The sequence below is a fragment of the Pogona vitticeps genome, chromosome 3, assembly GCF_051106095.1.
Source record: "Pogona vitticeps strain Pit_001003342236 chromosome 3, PviZW2.1, whole genome shotgun sequence".
In the NCBI taxonomy this organism is placed as follows: domain Eukaryota; kingdom Metazoa; phylum Chordata; class Lepidosauria; order Squamata; family Agamidae; genus Pogona; species Pogona vitticeps.
This window is the reverse complement of record NC_135785.1, coordinates 199,333,983-199,351,969: the sequence shown is the minus strand read 5'-3', so window position 1 is coordinate 199,351,969 and position 17,987 is coordinate 199,333,983.

Below are 17,987 nucleotides of genomic sequence, written 5' to 3'. Positions count from 1 at the left end.
CACCACAATCATGCCTGAATACACAGGGATTCAAAGCTGAGGCTCATAAGAGCTAAGCACTCAGGGGTCGAAGCCTGTATGGACAAATCTGTTTCAATTTCTTCAACTTTCTTTGCCTCCTTTAATTCTGTTGGGAATACAAAGGAATGTGCAAATGTCCATATATTCCTGTCAAGAACACGGATGGGAAATTTTCATCCACCTCTGTTGACATCTGACCACTGTTACTCACAAGGCTCTAGACAAGTTAGCAACATCAGACCAAGGCCATAAAAATATCAAAAGCAGATGTGCATCCCCACACCCTCAGAAATGTGTATCAGACACTCTCATGAAAGCTGGGAGCTGGTTGTAGCTCCTCAACAAACATCCTCTGGCTGTTTAGAGATCTATACCTTCTCTTTATACATCAGGAAACAAAGGGGTAGCCTGGATGCATCAACAACTCTCATGAATTGCTGGATAGCTCAGTAGTTTAGGCCTCTGGCTGTGGAGCCAGAGGATTGTGAGTTTGATTCCCCACTGTGCCTCCTTGACAGGGGCTGGACTTGATGATCCATAGGGTCCCTTCCAGCTCTGCAGTTCTAAGGTTATAATTATCATTTAAGTTGCATTAACACCACCCATCAAAGACCAAACAGTTCCACTCACATGTTTTAAGGGCAAATCCATCCACCAAGCTGCTGAGTCCTAACAGAAGGATGATGGCCGTTAACAAGAATGTCTTGTGCTCCATGGCAGCTTGCAGTGCTTCCCTCTTTCTGGAAAGTTCAGGTCTTCCTAAAAACCAATGTAAAATTAAGGCAAAAGATTTGGACAAAATAATTTTTATACTAACCTGTTTGTTTAGCCTTAGCACATAATTGTTATCTTGGGAGGTATATTTCTAAACCATCATAACCCCGCCTGTGTTTCGATACTGATTGCAACTACATACACATAGATACACCAGATACATTATCAAGGAGGAGAAATGATGGCACGATGGTTAAACATAGTGGGAGGATTCTATGGCAAGGAACAGTCATTCTTGAATTCCTTCCTCATTAATCATTTCTAACATATTTAAATTAATCCATATTAATACAGATTATCTGTACAATAGCTATCAATTGATTAAGAAGGGAATGAGAAATGTCAGGTAGAGACAGGACGTAAACACTCTTCTATCGTGTTGTACTATCCATTTCTGCAATCTGGCAATACCTTTTAAAATGTTGACTTTGGACAAGTCTTATCTGCGCAGATATTTTGGACAAGGTTCAGAGAACTCCATTCTACTGACCAGGATGACTCCTCTTCCATCAGGGCTGGTCATACATACCACAAGGCTGAGTAACCACACCAGTAGGCAGATGTGGGAGGGAATGGAGCAAGGGAAAAGAGTTGGAGGAAGTGATCTGCCCTACATCTCCTAAACTAAACTGCTGCCCTCTTATGCAACAGGGGGCATTGGCCTTCCACCACTGTTGAAGTACGATACAGCAGCCAGCCTTGTTTGCTTCTGTATGTCAAACAGAGGACAGGTAGTAACATGCCTCAGCATGACTCTGTCTTCCATCATTTATGTGCCACATGCCCTTCAGTCATGATGATATGTTCATAAATGCATGTATACATACAGGTGTACATCTTAGGTATGGAGCAGGGAGTCATCATGGTCTCAGTTTCAGTTGAGATAGTCTGGAAGGCAGCCTTTCAAGAATTCTCCAGCCTGCTGCTAAAGTTCTCATCTTCAGTGTGACAGTGAGACAAGCTTCTCCCACCCCTTGCTTTTTGTCCATGATGCATGGAATGGCTCAGCATAAAACTAGCTCCTTTTCAGTAGGGATGTCCACTAGCACCAAAATTTGGAATTCAGATTCGGAATTGCAGCCCTTTGGACTTGGAATTTTGAAAATTTGTAATTTCCAGATATCTGGAAAATACTATATAGTATAGTTATTTTATACTATAGTTAGTATAGTATATTTTTCCCTCAAAAATAACATAAACAGGCAAACAAATTTTAAAGGATTTTGCTGTATCCTCTCACACCTTCCCAGTGACTGTGCTAAGCAAAAAGAGTCAGATGTGCCTAGGTTATTAGGAAATGACTGTAATGGGTATACTGATTGAACCCTGAACAGTGGCAGTAGTAGCAGGAAATGCCAGCATCATTATGGGAAACAGAGGTCAGGCTACACTCAGGAGTGGGCAAATACCCTGGGCAGCCCTGGCAGACCCAGTGAAGCAACTGATTGCCTGTGGGCACACTAGTTGGTGGGTGAGATAGCAATCCCACTGTCATCTTATCCAGACCTCTCCAGACAGACTCCTTCTCAGTTAAGTGGGGAAAGAGATGTGTCTTTTTTGGCTTGCAGTGCTCCTGCATATACACTTCTACCTTTGCCATGTTCTTCCTCTGGGGTGGTATCTTTGGAAGACATGCTTGTCAAGACACGGCCCCAGAAAGCTTGCCCTTTTGTTGCAGGGGTCAGGCACTTGGTCTCTAGAATACAGTTGCTGGAATTGCTGTTCAGGGCGACACGAACTTTGCTAGTTTCTTCCTGCTCTGTGTGACCCTTTAGTGCTAGCTGGACCTTTTTCACTAACTGCTGCTGCATGTGGTGGAAAGTTGTTGGGCATTTCCCCATCCTTTTGCTGCTGCTTAAAATGAGTTTGCCTTCAAGGGTCCAAATGGGTTGCTAGAATGTACTCCTCCTCCTTCCACAAGGAGGCAAACATGCAATGGAGAATGTTCTTTAGCTTGCTGGCCAGGGCCAACACTTCAGGCTAGAAAAAAAATGCTCTATGGAATCACCCATCCTCTTAGACTGTCCATTATGCCCTCCATCATACCTACAAAGCCCTGGAACATTGGGATCCCTTGGCTAAGGATGGCTGTTTCCCCACTAAGGACCTGTACGTATTTCAGTCTCAAAGCTTCGGAGGGCATAGACCACTTGACCCATAATGTCCCAGTCTTCTCTGCCCAGAAGAGCAGTCACACCAAAGAAAGTCTCCAGCACCAAATCATGGAGTGCCCTTTGATGCTCCAGCGCTCTTTCAAACATGCAGAAAATGGGGTTCCGTTGAGTTGCCACTTCCTGGATTAGGGGATGCAGTGCAATCCTCATTTTTTTTGCCTCTGCTGCAGCAGTTCACTGCCCCAGACTCTGTGGTGAAAATGTCCCTTTCTGGACTGCTCAATTATATTAAGTGCATATGTGTTCTCCATACCCTGCAAAGCATCACAAACTACTAGGCTTGTTGTGGTCTCTTATCTATATGCCCACAGAGTTCTACATTTTCTTTTTATGCTAATTTTCAGTTGCAGATGTTCTCTGTCAGTTATATTTTATTTTACCTTCATGATTACACAATCATCTCTATCAGGATCATGCCTATGTAGAAAATCTCTGGGTCTCTCCCATTTCACTTGTTATAGATGAAAACAAAAATGTGTACTCTGAGTAATACATTGACCAAAGGTGTAGCTGATGAAAACTGGTTACTATGATTAAGAGCACCAGCAGCACGCCACAAAGGCACTAACCTTCTGATAAGTCTGTGGAATCAGTTTCTATAGATAAGCAAGAACTGTGTTTCTTCAGCTGTACTGTGGGGATCCTCCATAATTTGACACTGAGACTCTCCAATAATGTCAAAAGCAGTGTATTTTGTGTACCACTCCTGTTCTTCTGAGAGCAGGTTACTGAGAGCATGCAGAATTTGGATCTGTGGGGGCTCTGACTTTCTGAACCACACCAAGGAAACACGCTGATGAAACTAAAAATGGAAATATGGTTGGGTATCATGATTCATCACAACCAAAGCAATACATTAAGTGAAGGCAAGGCAGTGGACGAAAAGACTACAAGTAAAACACAAGTAAAACTACGGAATAAAATAATCCCTTTACAATTTCCCTTTGATCAACCAGTCATTTAAAGGAAAGCCTGCCTGAAGAGAAAAGTCCTTTGTCTGCTTGTGGAAGGACAGCAAAGATGGGGCCAGCCTTTAGGATTTTAAAATAAGAAACTAAAAAAACAGTGTAGCCTAGTGGGTGGAGTGTCAGACTATGATTTAATAGACCAGTGTTCAAATCCGCAGACACAAAGGTCATGAGGGGAAGGAGTGACAACAGTAAGCCACTCCTTGAACATCCCACATAGTTTGCCGATCTGTATTAGGATTGCCATAATGTGGAAATGACTTGACAGCACAAAAGAACTGGATAAATAGCTAAATAATATTATGCGTTTATTTGAAGTGTACATCCTTTTTTCCCACTAGAGGGTGATCATGTTACATGCATAAGATTTTCTTTACATTAGCATCACTCCCCAGATTATTAAAATCAGAAAAAGAGTGAAAGCAAAGTTGCTGAGAAAGAAGAAAGTAGAATCCATATATTCAGAAGTTTGCAGAAATATTCCTCCCAAAACTGTACCCCCCCCATAAGAGCAAAAGAAGTTAAAAACAAATCCCAAAAGGTTCCAACTAGAAATGTGCTAGTTGTAGAGTGTTTATGCAAGGTACAAAACAGCGGGAGAAGGCTATTCTCCCTGTTTCGAGGGAACGGCTGCCTAAGAACTTGAACAGCAACCCTTCTTTTATGAGGCTGTAACATTTTGTTGCAGGTAACCAGATATATTGATGATGTGGCAAAGGTGTTCTGACCCTGCTCACATGCATGAAAATGACACTGGAGAGTGTGTTCTTCAGTTGAAACATGTCTAAGATTGCATCACTGGCCCAAATAATTGGCTGAATGAGGGTGAGCAAGCTGAGGAAAAATCCAGAGAAAAACAGGGGCTGCACAATGTATGATATGTAACATTTCCTTGCTTGAATTGTTCTGTTGGCACAAAAGTTCCTTGTGAAAACATCCCACTTCTAAACCTTCATTCTAACATTTACAATAGGAAAAAAGAAAAGAAGAGATTTTCATTCTTATTCTGGACATTAGAGCAGTGTAACATAACATGCTTCCAGAAAGAAAGTACAATGACAACAGTGTATTACTGAATTATTTGCATTCACCTTTGGTTTATTTTATTTGGTGCTGAGTGAAAATGGATGGTCTGTTTCTGCTATGCACATCCTCCACATGGTGTTAGAACAGCGGTACGAAAACTCCAATAGAGTACAGAGGTGTGGCATATAGGAATAAAACTTATATCCCAAACATACTACTAAAAAAAGATTGAGATTAGCTTGTTTTACATCAATTTAAATTTGGCTTTTTACACAAGATATGCGCAGACGTGGAATAATGTGATAGGGGAGTGAGTTTTTCTGCTCCTCTGCCAGAGGTCTGTTTATTTTGAGGTGGATGCTGACCAGCCCAATGCACACTCCTCTTTTGGGGAAAATTATTTCCCATTTCTGCGTTGCCATGCTAGTCCTCCATATGTGTGTGCTGGGTCTCTCCTCTGGAGAGGTGGGAGGAGAGGTGGGTAGGAGGAAGGTCCTTTGTCTGCCAGCTGCTGGGGCTTCAGCTTGGCAGAGATATTAGTCTGGGGTTGTGAGAGGGGAGGGGAGAAGGAAGAGGAGAAGGGGATGGGGGAAGGACAAGAAGAAAGGTGATTTCATGGTTTCATATGATTTTTATATGGGATCCTCACCAAACCACCATCAAATCATAGATCCTATCTACGCCCACATACTACCAATCCAAGGCACAACTGGGACCCATGTTTTTGTGGTTTGGGTTGATCCGACATATAAAAGTCATGGGGATCCATGGAGAGAGTTTCCCCTGGAATTGGAGCCCAAAAAGAAATGTTCTCCCTCTTCTGGCTCACTCTCTAGATGGAAGGTTTGGGTTTCCTGTTTCCCAGGGAGGGAAAAACCACCCTTGCATGTCCCTTTCTATAGCTCTAAATCTCTGTGTCCTCCTCTCCATGTGTCCATGTGTATGTATGTGTGTGCACATTTGTGTGTGCGCATACACATCTACTTGATCCTCGCCCCCCCGTGTATGTGTGCGTTTTTTTCCCCTCTCTGCTTAAAAAGCAACACAGAAAAAGTGCAATTCATTCCTGCAAGTGAAAGGAAACAGTGAATTAAATATCACATGATTGCAGATTGATTCAAGACCCATTTCAATCAAACTGTGACATAATCCAGTTCTTCTTGTCAGTAAGTCCAGACCCTTATATTGGCAGTGGTGGAACTCAAGATCCTGGTTGTCTTGAGTATTTTAGGAAGCATATCATTTAAAGCAAAGCATACTCAGACATTAGCTTTGTTTGTTATGGCACTATATACAGAAAACATATATGTCTGTAGTTTTTCTAAGCTGGTTGTACATCAGATATGTGCACCTACCCTGTGTGTACTGCATAATGCTGCAGATCTGTTGCACCTTAGAAGTATACCAGTGGTCATCTAGTTACTGAAACCTCCGCAAAAAACAAATCTGATTGTTGCTATGTTTGCCAGTATCACCATGCTGTCAGAGGTGATTCTTACGTATTTCTTGCTATTCCCGTATCACACATTTCCTGATTTCAAGAGTGTGTTGCACACATTGTCTTTCCCACATCCTGCAGTATTTGAGCTGCAGCTCTGTGATGGTGCAACCTGAAAATGAGGGGTTTGGGAAAACGGAACTGTGTCCCTTGAGTTCTTGAAAGTAGCCAGTGGTTTATTTCTGAAACAAACTCAACTGTAGGTTGCCTTTACATTTTTTTTCTTCTTCCTGTAAAGTTCTTGAACTGTCAGATTGAGAAAAGCTCCCACTTCTTCAACCTTCTGGTCCAATCTAAAATATGTTTACAGGGAAATGGTGCATCAATTGGAAGAAAATTAAAATGGAGTTATGACAGTCATTTCATATGGAATACCTAAAACAATGTGTCTTTCACTAGCATAAAGCCACGGGCCAGAAACAGGGGGTTGATAAAAGAAAGCTTTATGCCACAGATTTGTGCCTCATTCACACCATAAGCACAAACAACAAAGCAGAATATACAGAGTTGACTTGAAAAGGCATTTGCCTCCAGGCAATATATTGATGTGAGGTACTTGTGTTTAAGTCACATAAATCACAAAGAACAGGACTATAATACAGTAACTTCAATAGCATAGATGTTGTAGGACTGCAATGACTGTTACAACTGAAAGGAACATCATTAACTGGAAAACAAGTGGCAGCATGTGCTCTAGTACCAAAATGATGGACAGTGAGAAAATCTGCTTGTTCTACCATTTCCTCTTAGGTCATGAAAGGAGCATCATGGAGAACCATTGTCCTCAAAACAGTGATCTCTCCACTCATATTCTTTAGCAGAATGTCTGAATGTCTACAGTTTTCGCCAATGTTCACCCCTGTAGTTGAGATATGTAAAGAGTAGTTTTATCAGTTCCACCTCCAAGTGAGCTTCTGTGAGCAAGTAGGGATTCAAACATAAGTCTCCTGTGTCGTCCTTTTCTTTATCCACTGTGCCATTATAGATATTCTTGGTGTTAACATCGGTGAAATTTCCAAAGGAAGCAGCTATTTTCTGTGTTGCAAAAAAAATCTGTGAGATTTCTACTTCACAAGGAGCACCAACTATTTTTCTACTGTTTTGAAACATTTGGATCTGGTTCTTGGAAAACAGGAGGCTAGCTCAGGGTCTGTGACCAACTGGGGCACTGATAGACATGTCCCTTCTGTGATAGGGCATCCTCTTTGCATCAGTATTTATATTTATGGTTCTACAATAAGCAAGGGATCTGGAGTTTATTTGGAAGTCAGCAAATCGGATGCAGAATGAGAGATGCCTCGGTGGGAAAAGTGATGATAAGTAAAACACCTTTATTGGACTTCAGTTGACTGTAGCAGGAAAAATAATGCTTCTCTCAGTGTGACAGTCAGGCAGCTGTAATGTTTTTCAACTTCAGCTGCAAGTTCGTCGCTAGCATTCTAAATATTATCTGTGTGCCTGAAGAAGAAATATTGGTCTTCTGTTCAGTAATATCATACCATAGGGGTGCTGCATACAAGCTGCCCTACAGTATCATGATTTCCATGATGTTCCCCCTCTTTGATCAGTGCACTGCATCCTAAAACTGAAATGAGAGAGACTAGCTAGATCTCTTTCTTGAGCCATAGCTTACCTCATAGGTTAAAAAAGAATAACAATTTCAATCAAGAAAAATATTTCTTTTTATATCATAATTAATATTTGTATAAAATAGTCAGATAAGTTTCAAATTGTACTCCACCTCAGGTATCACTCTTCATTTGATTAGAAAATTTAACAATGTTTTCCCTACATGTGAGGTGGTGATATCTGGTTAATAAATGCAAAGAGAAGTGATAAACTTTGACCCATCACTATTTTTATTTTACTTGCATTAGGTCATTAGCCAGCATTTCAAACATTAGAGCTGCTTCATGTAGGCATTTTGGATAGCAAAAAAAGACTTGAACGATACATAAGGTTGGTCCAGACACCTACTGCTGCATCAGGATCACATCATTACAAATGCTGATGCTGTCAAGTCCTTAAAATACTTATCATCTCTGTGAGGAGTGGGAGCAAGCGTCAGCCTGCCAGCTCTACCTTCCCACCATTGTCACTCTCCATTTGTAGAAACCCACGGATTGCTGTAGAGCAGGGGTCCCCAACCTCAGGCCTCCACATGTTCTTGCACTACAACTCCCAGAAACTTTCACTACCACCTCTGCTGGCCAGGATTTCTGGGAGCTGAAGTCCAAAAATATCTGGAGGCCCAAGGTTGGAGACCCCTGCTGTAGAGGCTTTCTTCTCACTATGGAATCAAAATAGGCACAAAGCGAACCATGAACTAGGGGGAAAAAAAACCCAAATTTGGCTGGTTCGTGGTTTAGTTCACAACCCAATTTAAGGATTCTGTTTTGCCAAAATGTAGCAAAGCACTGAACATTTTCCCCTTTGGTGCTTCATTTTGCTTCTGCAAAAACAGATACCCACCCATCCCCTTCCCACTGCCTCCCTCAGTTCCCTGTCTGGGGCTGCCACCTCCATTGCCACTTCCACCTCTGCCACTGCCATCACCATCAGAGACAGTGGGCCAGCTTCTCTTCCAGGTACCCGCAGTGCAGCTGATCAGGACAATCAGCTGGGGGAGACAGTTGCTTACACATAGACAGTGCCTGGACTCATGGAAGAGAAGCCGGTTGCTGCCTCCTGCGCATGCCCACATCCCCCAGCTGAGCAGGGTGACCAGCTTGGGGTTGAGTGCCTGCAGAGAGGCAGTGCCCAGGCTCCTCATTGTCACGTCACTATGCAGTAGCAGCAACAATGTGTGGCGGGGTGTTCAACAGTGGCGGGGCAGTGGTGGCAGCTGCAGTGGCACAATAAGAGCAGGTAGCCCCCTCCCCAGCCAGGCATGAAGCAAAAAACAAACTGCGAACTGGTTTGGTTTTTCTGATTGGTTTGTGGTGGTTCATCATTCATGGCCAACCACACACCATTATGAACCACCGTTTTTCAAGTTTCTGCCCATTTCTGCTGTGGAGTCTCTCTGTGCATTCTGACAAAATCAGAATGAGGAGGGTGGGGTAAACATAGCAAAATCTTCCCTGGTCACCTTCCTTTTATGAAGAGGTTGGAGACATTTGAATGTTTGAAGGAGGCTGCCAAATGTATAAGTTACTTGAATATTTAGGTGGTGGCAGACAGCAGTGCCAGTTATATAAAGCAGCCAGTGCAACTTTTCACAGAGCTGGCTGAGCCCAGAGGCCTGGTTCTCAAAAACTCTTCCTCAGATCCAGACATCTTGGCCACAATGTTTGGCTTCTAGGACTACTCGGATTGGGGCCTGGCTGAAAGCAGCGTTTTGGCCATTTCATCCAGCGAATTCTCTGGAGCAGCCAGCAGAGAGGAATCTTGCTTCCCCCCCCTCCTCCAAATGTAGTCCCCGCCTCTGTTGTTCATCCAGAGTCACAGCATCACACATGACTTAATGAAGGAAGGAGCATTGAGACCTGTCCAGTCCTTAGAAATGGGACAGTGGATATATTAGAAAGGACCTGAGCATGAAAAGGCAAAAGGTAAACAAAGGAACTCGCATCCCAAGGAGTTTTTCAGGAAAAGTGGAAGCTGTCCTATATCAAGGTGCAGTCACACAGAGGTGAATGTATACTTAATTCTGCTGTGATCTACAGATTTTCAAAGCAATTCTCCACTGGTTTCCATGGGTGAAATTGCCATAGATTTAGTACCATTAGTATTAACTACAATACTAGTATTAACCTATTAATCTTACTGTATCAAGAAGTTAGAAGCAAGGTTCAGGCGGAAGCCTCTCCCAATCCCACTTGGAACCTGGAATACTGTACTTAGATATTCAAGACAAACCCCACCGCTGAGCTACAGCCCTTCACTACTTATGGACTGGGAAGTCCATCTGGATTTCAAAGAGCAGATATTGGGAGTTCAATTGCCTGTTGTCCCTCCTGTGCATAGAGCCAGCCTGGGAGGCCTTGCACAAGCTGTATAGTTTCAGAATGTCCCAGGAGAAGGGAACAGTAAATCACTTTTGAGTACTCTCTACCTAGAAAACTCTATAAAGGGTGACCATTAGTCAGAATGTGATAGGACATGATGATGATGATGATTAGAAACTGGATTACAGCTTAAAATGAGAAAAGTGTCAGGAGTATGAAAAACAGAAATAAAACACACAATGTTATTGTGATGCTTTGCCTTTAATGCAACTGTAATGCAAAAAGCATGGCCATAAATATAATACAGCCAAGGGGAGAGGAAGAAAATAAACTTCTGCTTTCCAAACAGCAGCAACAGCTAACCATGTACTATAGTTGCGAAGTTGAGATTCAGAGGTAGATTTAAAGCTTCTGTTTTTTAAGAATTCTACTGCAAGAGCTTCCAGGATGCTGTCACCATTTCATTTCAATCATCTGAAAGACAGAAAAAACAGACGTAATTTTAAAAGGTAAAGGTAAAGGTTCCCCTTGACAATTTTTGTCCAGTCGTGTCCGACCCTAGGGGCGGCGCTCATCCCGCTCTTCAAGCCATAGAGCCAGCGTTTGTCCGAAGACAATCTTTCCGTGGTCACATGGCCAGTGTGATTTAGACATGCAACGTCATTTTACTAGGTAGAATTTCTTGTACCAAGTTCAAAGGATTTCAGTGCAATTCCATTGGAAAAAAATGTGGGCAGAACAATGGCTTTAATTAATGATAGTTAATAATGATAGTTAATGATAGTTAATTAATGATAGCCTTCGCGAATACAATGATAGTTTTAGTTAATGCACAACTGATGCCATTCTTTGAGCATATTGACAATCTTGTAATTAACTCAAATAATGTCACACTGGAGGCAGACCAATATCCTGCAACTAACTAATGTTCTTCAGCCAAATATTTTGTTATGTCTCATTGTTAATGGGAAAAAGTCAAAGTCTCATGTTTCGTAGTGAATAGAACTTCCATACAAATACATTACTCACCCATGATAGTAACACCACTTGGCATTTTGGATCCTGCCGCTAAAGCAGCACCCTTTACTTTCACATGTTCGTTTACTGATCCCTGGATAACCACAGTCCCGTCTATTCCTTGGAGCCACGTTGCAACTTTTTCTTCCTACATTAGAATAAAAATACTGAATCCAGGTTCAAAAGAGAGTTAGCTTGCCATGGTAATTAGAACTCTTGTAAGAGGTTGGGTGGTTGTTTATCTGAGGATTTGATCCTGCTGACTATAAAACCCGCTGTTGTACTGGATCCTGCTAAAGAGAGATATATATTTATGTTATATATATACATAAATGTAAATATATATTTACATTTTAGTATACACATGAGGTATGTGCATGTGCAGAGTACTATGCCAGGGGAGCGACATTTTCTGTTTATTTGGGGGCAGATGTGGAATCGATTCCAATGAATTGATTCATTGGAATTGATTCTGCATATGTGAATGCCCCATCTGCTGTTTTTAAATAATTTCTGCTATCTGATATAGTGCTATACAAGATAACGGGGGGGGGGGGAGAATGAAAGCAATGTGTTTGCTGAAAAAGGCAGCACCCACCTGCTCGCTCACTCCTTCACCGACCCGGTCCCTCCCCTTGCTCACTTGCCTGCCCACCTCCATCTCTCCATGTAACTTTAGCACGAATCCCCAAACCCCCAATACCTCGGCCAGTTTATTCTGGCAGTGGAGACAGGCCATTAGCATTCTTTTCCAGGTCTGCAAGATGCTATTTGGGACCCTTGTGTGTGTATGTGATTGGTCTTCCAAAAGTAAGACCTCTTTCCATGCCAGCTTCTCTAGATTTTGAGATGTTGTCTGACCAGAGTTTTTGAGTTACCTGGGCAGCCTGCAAACTTTGAAATATACATAGGAACTTTCCTTGCCACAGAGATTAATGTGGGAGTGTGGATGGTCTGTCCAGGAGGGGCTGTACTGCCTGGGGTGGAACATGTTAGCAACATAACGGTGCAAATTAAGTGCAAATTAAGTTGAAAAAGGCTGCAAGTGTCATTATTCTTATTCGTTTTATTTATTTATTATTAAAATAAAATAAAACTAATAATAAATAAACAAAACGAATAAGAATGATGACACTTGCAGCCTTTTTCAACTTAATTTGCACTGTCACTGGAGCAGGGCAAGAAAGAAGCTGCAATTAACTTTAAATCTATAGTCAGCAACTAGGGTGAGCTAAACATTGAGGTGACAGGCATCTCCCTGTGCAAGGGTAGATCCCTCTCATGGATACAGTTGCCAGGTTTCAGGGTGGTGACTGGAATGTCAAAAAATGGCTGAACTTCCTTGGGTCTCCATGTGTTGAAAACAACCTCGGGGCAAGTGATGCTGAAGGAGGGGAAGGTTTTATTTTTGTATGTGAGTTTTCTTGTTGCGCAAGTCCTGGCAGAAGCAGTGGTGGTGGCAGCAGCACAAGGACTGGAAGACAACTAATGGTCAGCTGGCAGTGAACTTTCCAAAAGCCCCAAAACAGCACTGGGCCTGGAAAAACTCCCATGTGCTGTATGTATTGCACGTAAGACTGAGTGGGATGGGAGACCTAGTGGGAATGGTGACAGCTCTTGGCTGAATGTGAATTTTTGGTGAAAAATCTCTAGTTACACAGCAGATATTGCAGGGACCTACAAATCTTCCCAGAGGAGACCACCCCTTTTTGGTTGTCTCATCAACTGACACAGTCTCAACAACTCACTCTGAGACCTTGGTAAGAGAAAGAATAAAATGTTCCAATTACATATAGTTCTAAACAGATCAAAAAAGCATGCTGTACTGCCTTAAAATGAGGGATTTGTACAAACAGACTTTAACTAATAACCTGTTTTTAGCAGACTCCTGCAGAATACATTTTAAACTGCACAAACTGGATATCACTGACTACATAACTGCAGACTGACTACATAAGACAAATGGACAGTGAAAAGGAGAGGAAAAGATCCTTTAAACAGAGAGGTGTGGCTCTCTTCAAAATCAGAGGCTGGGAGGGAACAATTGGTTGCTGCTGCACTGACTGATGGACACCTCAGCTCAGGAAGGTCTCTCTGAATGCATACCTCTTGAATGCAGCATACAAACATTGCTAAAACTCCAACAACAGCTACTATGGTGGCTGCATACACTTTGGTGCTTGGGCAACAATTTTTTAAAAAAATGAGGTTTATTTATTTCTTTGTTTCCTAATTTATATCCCATCAAAGTGACTTACGAGAAATTTAAAACAAATCCAAGATTAGAACAATTAAAAGTATAATACATTGCAATATTAACAAATGTATTAATCATCAAAAGTACTCAATAAAATCACTTTAAAATGATTTTCAAACACATTTCCAAAAAGATAAAAAGAGAACTCTCCAATTCAAATACTTCCCTGATCAGCAATGTACTTTTAAAAGTTTCTCTGAAAAGAAAGGTTTTTGCTCCCTGGCAGAACTACATCATGAAGAAATCAAGACAGGTCTTCCATGACAAGGAGTTCTATAGCCTGGGAGCAGCCCCCTCTCGTGTCTGCACCAAGCATGCTTTTGAAGGCAACGGGACTGAGAGAAAGCTTTCCCTTGAAGATCACAAAACACAGGAAGGCTTATATGGGAAGATATGGACCCTCAGATAGCTGAGCCCAAGGTGTCTAGGACTTTCCCCCTGGCTCTTGCTTGCCATGTTATTTGGTTAGCCATTTTGTTTTTTTCTGAATTCTGGGCTTATTTCACCAATTTCTGTTGATGTAATTGATCTAATCATGTATGTAATCAGTTGGTCTGGAAAGAATTCTGGTCACTTTCTCATGTTTGCTTGCCCGGCCTCTGTGACATCACTGGACCTTCCCCCAGGCTGGGATTTCAGGCTTAATTTCTCACAAAGTGAGATGCTGCTGATCTGGCAACCCCACCCACAGAAGCTCAAGCTGTGATGCACAGCTGCAGAATGAATTTTTTTTTGATCAATTTACTTTTAAAAACAGCTATATAAATATTTCAAATCCATCTGCTTACTTGGTGGTCTACGTGGTGGTGGCCTTATCCTTCTAGCATCTGCCAGACTGCTGAATCCTAAAATTAGAACAATGGCCATGAGCCAAAGCCATTTACAGTTCATGTTTGATTAGGACCTTCAGCCGTCCAAGTCAATGAAAATTATGTAAAGATTTGATTAGTTTCCTGTGAAGGGAAGACAAAGAAATTACAACTTCTTGCAACATTGGAAGGAATGAAGGATCTTAGTGGCATCTTTTTAAATTAATATTATTTTTAAATTCTTAATTTCGAAATTTTAAATAATTTATTTATAAACCAAAATACATATAACACTAACACATGAAACTTACTTATTACATAAACACAAAATACTACTGCACCCCTCCCCAAAGGACCATTATACAGTGGTGCCTTGCTAGACAATGATAATCCGTTCCACTGAAATCATTGTTTAGCGAAATCATTGTCTAGTGAAAAACATTTCCCCATTGGAATGCATTGAAACCTGTTTAATGCGTTCCAATGGGGAAGAATCGTCATCGTCTAGCGAAGATCGGCCATAGGAAAGCCGCTTTGCGAACCGCCGATCAGCTGTTTAAATGGCTGTCTTGCAAAGCTTAGGTCCCGAAAACACCCGTTTTGCAAGCGCGGAAGAAGCTGTCAAAATCGTCATCTAGCAAAAATCGGTTTGCGAAGCAGGGACCAAACCTTGTCCCGCGAAATTCCCCCATAGGAATCACTGTTTTGCAAATCGCTATAGTGATCGCAAAAAGTCAATGTCTAGCGAAAAAACTGTCATGCGGGGTAACTGTCTAACGAGGCACCACTGTATCTTACAAGTTTTTGCTTGTAATCACCATCTTCCTTTTCCTTTATCCACCCCCAAAATCCTTCCAAAAATATAATCTTTGTGGCATCTTAAAGACTGATAACATTTCATTTAAAAATGAGTGAATTTGTATTAATAAATTGCATTTAAAATAAAGAAAAGTCTATTTAAAAGTTTGTGGATTGCAAGCCACTTTTTCTAATGCTTTTCATTCCTCCGTATTCTGGAGCATGAAGATTCCATTCATAGACAAGAATATACACACAGTGAATAGAGTGTGCTTGGGAAATTCACTGCTAGGATCTTTCCTCATCTGCATATTTCATCTGACTTCCCCATTCTTCCCATACCCACAGACTCTCCTCTTTTTGCACTTTTCATCTTTTTCCTCATTGCTCCCATCTCTAACACATGTTTTACATCCTGGAAGCTATGGCTCATTCCATTACCTATAACACTTAATCATGTAAATGTCTAAGGCATGGGAAGAACCAGAATCCATTCTGATCCAGGGATTCATATTACATGATAAACAGACATGTAATATGAAAATAAGAAGAGGCCTATCAAAAATAATGATTTTAAGAAAATACAGAGTGTATTCTTGGAATATGTATTTCGGAGAGGGAAGGGGTATACACCGAGGGAAGAAACAATGAAATTTGGGAGAGAAACTGGACTGAATGAAATTTAAAATGTTATTAATCCTAGCCCTGAAGGTAATGGTGGCACTTATTTATTGTGCCATCATTGTATAACAATTATAACAATTATTGTGTAATTGTTTTTTATTGTAGTGTTAGGTTTATGTTGTTTAGGTTGGATGTATGTTTAATAAAAAATTTAAAAAATAAAAATAAAAGGAATTAGATCCAGGGAATGGGAGGAATGTGTAGCTCTTTCTTAGATTGTTCTTAATTCCATAAATTTCTATCTATTCCTAGACTGACTCCATTTAAAGCTTATTCCTTCTTCTATGAGCCCTCTAGGACTGTGCAGCTTGCCGAAGGCTGCACAGGCTGGCTCTTTTCCTGGGAGACAGAGGGGGGGGGGAATTGAATTTTCAACCTCGGACTCTGTAACTCACTGAACTCAGCAGCCAGCATTGCAGCCTAGCATAAAAGAAACATGTTTCACAGCATTTCTAGGGCTAAAATATTTATTTAAGCACTGGCTTTCATGGTGTCAAATCCACTCCCTCTGAGGAAGTTGATTGTAATCTGTGAACACCAATGTTACCATAAATAGGTTACCCTTGAAGGTGCAACAAGATGTTTCTTTTTTAATGATGCTTTAAATTGCAGTGTTTTAAAGGAAGAATAAACCTATATACATATGATTAAAACAGAATAAGAAACAGGTGGAAGCATTTGGACAATAGTGTCTTTAGCACTATTATTGCACTATAATAAATAGTGTCTGCAAAAATCTCATTGCATGGCTAACATACGTATAATGCTGCTTTCTTACTCTAAGGAAGCTCCAATTTGGGTAAAAGATTATTCTCCTGCATTATGCCTCAGTCCCAATTCAGTTGAGAGCTAGCCTATGAAAATAAAAAGGCTTGAAAAATGTCCACTTAATTACTTATTGCTGGCTTATGGACTTAACATTATAGCAGAGCAGAAAGATGCAACTTACCCAACTGGGAGCAGCCACCTCTCAATTTACCGAATGAGCAGATCACCAGAAGTAAGAAGAACAGGACCACTTATAAGATACAAGAAGCCATCCTTCTTCCTGTCCCCCCCTCCCCAGTGTAGAAACTTCTGTCATTAATTGGTCAATAAGTAATCATTATTGGCAATAACTGGGTGCTGGTAGACTGGAGTAATAATGTATGTGTAAATAGATTACTGTGACAATCATGTTGCTGCTACTTTTGACTTCCTCGGGCTTACAAATAAAACCAACCAGGCAAAACACCCACATGTTCAGTGGTCAGAAGAGAAGAAACCGCTGAACTGTGGCTTTGTCTGTCCTTAAGCAAGTGAGCCTTACTACACATTAACGGACTCCCTTTATCTGAAATATCACTGTGCAGTGAAGAATCCAACATTTCCAGATGCATTGCCCAACTCCCTTCTTTCCCAACACACCATGTGATAACTGTAAAAGGCAATGATCTCACAAAATCAATATTTCAATCCCCACTTCTGATAATTTTGATAGCTTTAAGATAAATATATTTTTTAGACTTGACGTTATATCAGACAGAGATTTACTGTACCTATGGAATAAGTACTTTTGATTGAATACAATTAGAAAACAAGAAAAAAAAAACAGTGAGGTCGTTGTACACAGTCCAAAGGCAAAAGGGTATGATACCGTTATTAGACCAATAAAGAAAAAAAAAAGTCACAGAAGTTAGATCCACACAGTTCTTCATTGGTCTGGGCTGTTGCAGAGTTTTGAATTTCTGGTAAAATTCCCCTTTGCTACGCAGTAACAGTACTGAGACTCACAGAAGAGATTAGCTACAAAGTTCCCCAGAAACCACCCCTTTCTCATTAATTGGCACTTAAAATCTCAATAACTCACTCTGAGACATTTGTAGGAGAAAGAATTTTTTAAAAAACACATATTTATACATGCTTGAAAATACAGACTTTTGCATGCTGCTTTCTTTACTCCACATATACTTAGCAACCAACTGGACAGATTAACAGCAAACAAACAACTGCCACCAACAGATTTAAGAGA